The sequence below is a fragment of the Nansenia antarctica genome, assembly GCF_963989245.1.
Source record: "Nansenia antarctica genome assembly, chromosome: 8".
Lineage (NCBI taxonomy): Eukaryota > Metazoa > Chordata > Actinopteri > Argentiniformes > Microstomatidae > Nansenia > Nansenia antarctica.
Window position 1 is genome coordinate 17,145,022 of NC_137678.1, and position 6,116 is coordinate 17,151,137.

Consider the following 6,116-nt stretch of genomic DNA (forward strand, 5'->3'; position numbering starts at 1 on the left):
TGACCAGGCTGTGACTTCAGGCTTAAACAAGGCCTTGACTTCAGGCTCTAACAAGGCCTTGACTTCAGGCTCTGACCAGGCTGTGACTTCAGGCTCTAACAAGGCCTTGACTTCAGGCTCTGACCAGGCCTTGACTTCAGGCTCTGACCAGGCTGTGACTTCAGGCTCTAACAAGGCCTTGACTTCAGGCTCTAACAAGGCCTTGACTTCTGTCTCTAACAAGGCCTTGACTTCAGGCTTAAACAAGGCCTTGACTTCAGGCTCTGACCAGGCCTTGACTTCTGTCTCTAACAAGGCCTTGACTTCTGTCTCTAACAAGGCCTTGACTTCAGGCTCTGACCAGGCTGTGACTTCAGGCTCTAACAAGGCCTTCAGACTCTAACAAGGCCCTGTCTTCAGGCTCTAACAAGGCCTTGACTTCAGGCTCTAACAAGGCCTTGACTTCAGGCTTAAACAAGGCCTTGACTTCAGGCTTAAACAAGGTCTTGACTTCAGGCTTAAACAAGGCCCTGCCTTCAGGCTCTAACAAGGTCTTGACTTCAGGCTTGTCAGGATGTTTGCACAGATGATCACTGAATGTTTAACTGAATGAAACAAAGGATCAGGGCTGTATGATGTCGATATGATGACGTTTATTTAATTTAATTGTTTTCCTCTGTTATGTATTGCAATCATCATGCAGCATTCATTAATTAGATGCAATAAATAAATATGCTCCAGCTTTGTGAGTTGTTGTATTACCTATGACACACCGCTAGAGGGCAGTATTGTTGTATTACCTATGACACACCACTAGAGGGCAGTATATGCTCATTTACCCTACCATACACGTAACACACGGTATAGTAATAATTGTTCTATTGCCATGCATTCAACTTGTCAGTCAATTATTGGAATTTGTGAATATGTTATGTTCTAGGCAAGGGGTCGGCCATAGACGGCGGCCCTGGAGCAATTTAGGGGTTCACTGCCTTGCTCAAGGACACCTCGACACGTGGTCAGCCGGGGTTTGAACTACCGAACCTTACGATCATTAGACACCGACTCTACCTCCTGAGCCACAGCCACCCCTGGTTATGGCATACTACTTACTTATTTACATTACTTTTTTGACATTTTATCAGTCGCCTTTATCCAAAGTGACTTTCAACAAATACATTTGTCTCAGTAAGGGAATCATCAGTCATCATAAGAAAATCCTCTCCCACCCAGCTCTGGACACCTGTATTTAATCAACTTAATTGGTGGGAGGGGCTTATAATTAGTTTGTTAGCCAACCCTGTGCAGCCGCACAAACACCTGTCTATGGGGACGGGTGCAGGCAGGTAAGAGATCGACTAGCATGAACGTCTAAGGAATGATACTGAGAACACACTCAACACAGTTTTGACACAAGAAGGAAAATGTTTTATTCTAGTCTCGTTTATCAACGTCTGTTTGTGTGTGTGTGTGTGTGTGTGTGTGTGTGTGTGTGTGTGTGCGTGTGTGTGTGTGTGCGCGTGTGTATGAGTGACTGTGTGAGTGTGTGTGATTGAGTGTGTGAGTGTGTTGTGTGAGTGTGAGTGGGTTGTGTGTGTGTGTGTGTGTTGTGTGTGTGTGATTGTGACGCCATCGTTAAGCTCATCACTCATCCCCGTCTCCGCGGCAACAACGTTGATTAAATATGAGTTTGTCAAACGTTCTCCTCCTCGTTACCGTGGCAAAACCAGCTGAGGCAGGCTGACGAGCAGAACACGGAGCTCAAAGATCACTGATGACAAGATGAAAGGACTGGTGGAGATGGTGGGAGATGGTGGGAGATTGTGTGTGTGTGTGTGTGTGTGTGTGTGTTACAGGTGCTAGTGCTAGTGCACATGTGTGTGTGTCTGTGTGCGTACGTCCTTGGGTTTGAGAAAGGCGCTATATAAAACCAAGTTGTTATTATTATTATTACGCCTGGGTGTGTGTGTGGGTGCGTGCTGCCCTGTAGGTGGGTGGTTTCTTTCTCATCTCTGTTTCATCAGGACCTCCAGATCCCCCCCCCCCCCCCCCCCGAAACCAATTACAGGGATACAGAAACCAGCGAAGCAGAAATCAATCTGCTCATTACGTGTAAACAACCGTCCTGATGGAGGGTGGTGGTCTGGTCTCTCTGCTGGGGGTGGGCCTACCCACTGAATAGTCTATTGTTAGCTGCTACCATTTACCTGATAATCGCTTTTAAAGTACACTCTCTCTGTGTTAGATTGTGTTTTGGTTGTGGTCTTCTGTGGTCAGTTGGTGTTTTGGTTGTGATCTTTTGTGGTCAGTTGGTGTTTTTGGTTGGGGTCTTTTGTGGTCAGTTGGTGTTTTTGGTTGTGGTCTTTTGCAGTCAGTTGGTGTTTTTGGTTGTGGTCTTTTGTGGTCAGTTGGTGTTTTTGATTGTGGTCTTTTGTGGTCAGTTGGTGTTTTTGGTTGTGGTCTTCTGTGGTCAGTTGGTGTTTTGGTTGTGGTCTTCTGTGGTCAGTTGGTGTTTTGGTTGTGATCTTTTGTGGTTCAGTTGGTGTTTTTGGTTGTGGTCTTTTGTGGTCAGTTGGTGTTTTTGGTTGTGGTCTTTTGCAGTCAGTTGGTGTTTTTGGTTGTGGTCTTTTGTGGTCAGTTGGTGTTTTTGATTGTGGGCTTTTGTGGTCAGTTGGTGTTTTTGATTGTGGTCCTCTGTTTGATTGAGGTCTAATGTGGCAAAGTTGGTAGAGTGTTGTTGCTAACGCTTGCGGTTGCTAGTGCAAAGAGCTATCCGGATAACTGCCAGAATACGCTGTGAGTTAAACGTATAGGCTGTGTTCGTAAACTAGCTCTGAGAGCGCCAGAGGACCGCACACTTGGTGGGTTCAACGTCATAGAGCGACCCAAGTTATTTGAGTGCTGATCTCCAGATTTCCAGAGCGGATTTTCCGAACGCCTCCATTGACTTTTTTACAGTTGTTGATGAAATGCTGTTTATTTTCGAATTTTTGAATCTCATGTTCAGTTGTCTGGGTTCTCTCTCTCTCTCTCTGATCATAGCGTCTCCCTGCCATCTCTGACACCCCCAGGGCCATGGGGGGTGGGACACACACAAACACACACACCATCTCATCACAGAGTCGATGCTCAAAGCAGGCTTAGAGTATAACGCTTCCCTACCCCTCTCTCCTTGCATTTTTAAATCCCCCCATCTCTCTCTCTTCTTTTTAACCCCCTCCTCCTCTTCCTCTACGCTCTATATTACCCCCATCGATATCCATACACCATTGATGTGTTTGTATTTGTGCGCAACAACCGGCTATAAATTTGAATAGGGAACACATTTTCCATAATTTAGCAGAAGCCGTTACAGTAAAAAGGGGGATGTTATGAATAATATAGAGCTCTCAGCATCGGATGGGGAAGAGCTAGCGATAAACCCTTAGCCAGAGAGAGACTGTAGAGGCCTGGGCAGGACGTATGTAAATCGGCGTGCATTAGCCTTAGCGCAAGGTCATAAATCACATACGTTTGGCAGGGCCCTCTGGGCTAGCTGGCTATCTAGCTAGCGCGCTGCCTTGTAGCTCCAGGGCCCCGCTGGGCCCGGCCCGGCTCGGCTAACGTAATAGCCCAGAGAAGGCCTCTCAGGATCGGATTGAACCGCTAAATCTCCGGGGCCAATTTGATATGGCAGACCTGTACAGTATTAGCGATGGGCGCTAACACGGTTAGCGGCGTGCCTCGCAAGCCGACGCCACCCCCCCCCACCCCCTACCCCCAACCCCCCCACGTGCTGTTTTATAGGCTGCGGAGGTGGTGGTGTCAGATCAGGAAGTAATTGCCACTTTTGTAGGATGTTTTATGACCCTGTTTACTCTGTGAAGAATGGCTTTTTAAGATGTCCGCCCCCTCCCCCCCCCCCCCCCCTCACCTCCGCGAGGGAGCCTGATGCACTGTACTCTGTACCATGTGATGGCTGTCTGAGGGGGGGGGGTAACCTACTTTCTCATTGTTAATGGCCCAGAGCAGCCAAGCACCTTGGGGGAGATGGGAGTGTGTGTGTGTGTGTGTGTGTGTGTGTGTGTGTGTGTGTGTGTGTGTGTGTGTGTGTGTGTGTGTGTGTGTGTGTGTGTGTGTGTGTGTGTGTGTGTGTGTGTGTGTGTGTGTGTGTGTGTGTGTGTGTGTGTGTGTGTGTGTGTGTGTGTGTGTGTGTGTGTGTGTGTGTGTGTGTGTGTGTGTGTGTGTGTGTGTGTGTGTGTGTGTGTGTGTGTGTGTGTGTGTGTGTGTGTGTGTGTGTGTGTGTGTGTGTGTGTGTGTGTGTGTGTGTGTGTGTGTGTGTGTGTGTGTGTGTGTGTGTGTGTGTGTGTGTGTGTGTGTGTGTGTGTGTGTGTGCGCCCAGTGAGCCCAGTGGTGGAGGTGGGCCCAGTGGTGGAGGTGGGCCCAGTGGTGGAGGTGAGCCCAGTGGTGCTACTGTAGGCCTACGGACCGTATATGGTCATGGCATCCCTTTAGCATTGCTGAAACGCCCTTAGCATACTCCAGCCCATAGCATACTTCAGCCCTTAGCATACATAGCATACTTCAGCCCTTAGCATACATAGCATACTCCAGCCCATAGCATACATAGCATACTCCAGCCCATAGCATACATAGCATACTCCAGCCCATAGCATACATAGCATACTCCAGCCCTTAGCATACATAGCATACTCCAGCCCTTAGCATACATAGCATACTCCAGCCCTTAGCATACATAGCATACTCCAGCCCTTAGCATACATAGCATACGCCAGCCCTTAGCATACCTAGCATACTCCAGCCCATAGCATACATAGCATGTTCCAGCCCTTAGCATACCCCAATCCTTAGCATACCGCAGTCCTTAGCATACCCCAGTCCTTAGCATACCCCAGTCCTTAGCATACCCCAGTCCTTAGCATACTCCAGTCCTTAGCATTCCCCAGTCCTTAGCATGCCCCAGTCCTTAGCATACCCCAGTCCTTAGCATACCCCAGTCCTTAGCATACCCCAGTCCTTAGCATACCCCAGTCCTTAGCATACCCCAGTCCTTAGCATACCCCAGTCCTTAGCATACCCCAGTCCTTAGCATACCCCAGTCCTTAGCATACCCCCAGTCCTTAGCATACCCCAGTCCTTAGCATTCCCCAGTCCTTAGCATACCCCAGTCCTTAGCATACCCCAGTCCTTAGCATACCCCAGTCCTTAGCATTCCCCAGTCCTTAGCATACCCCAGTCCTTAGCATACCCCAGTCCTTAGCATACCCCAGTCCTTAGCATACCCCAGTCCTTAGCATTCCCCAGTCCTTAGCATACCCCAGTCCTTAGCATACCCCAGTCCTTAGCATACCCCAGTCCTTAGCATACCCCAGTCCTTAGCATTCCCCAGTCCTTAGCATTCCCCAGTCCTTAGCATACTCCAGCGCTTTCAGTGGACACATTAAAGGCCTGCGGCCCAGTTGTTGTGGTGAACGTTCGAAATGTCGACTGGTTGCCAGACAATGTTGTGTCCTGGGCTTTGTGAGCCATGATGATACCTCCTCTAAGCCTCTCTGGTTGAGTACTGTCAGCACCCACCACCCCCCACCACCACCCCCACCCCACCCCCCACCCCACCCCCCACCCCCACCCCCACCACCACCCCCACCCCACCCCCCACCCCACCCCCACCACCACCCCCACCCCCACCACCACCCCCCCCTCACCACCACTACGTCTGCCAGGTTTCTGCTCCGTCTGCAAAAGGGACCCCCCCCAGACTGATTTGGCAATCGCACCAAACCCTTTCTCTCCTCAGTAAACACACCAGCTCAGCTCAGCTCGCTAGAGGAGAGGAGAGGAGAGGAGAGGAGAGGAGAGGAGGGGAAGGGAAGGGAAGGGAAGGGAAGGGAAGGGAAGGGAAGGGAAGGGAAGGGAGGCAGAGGAGAGGAGAGGAGAGGAGAGGAGAGGAGAGGAGAGGAGAGGAGAGGAAAGGAGAGGAAGGGAAGGGAAGAGAGGAAGGGAGGCAGAGGAGAGGAGAGGAGAGGAGAGGAAAGGAAGGAAGGGAGGCAGAAGAGAGGAAGGGAGGCAGAGGAGAGGAGAGGAGAGGAAAGGAAGGAAGGGAGGCAGAAGAGAGGAAGGGAGGCAGAGGAGAGGAG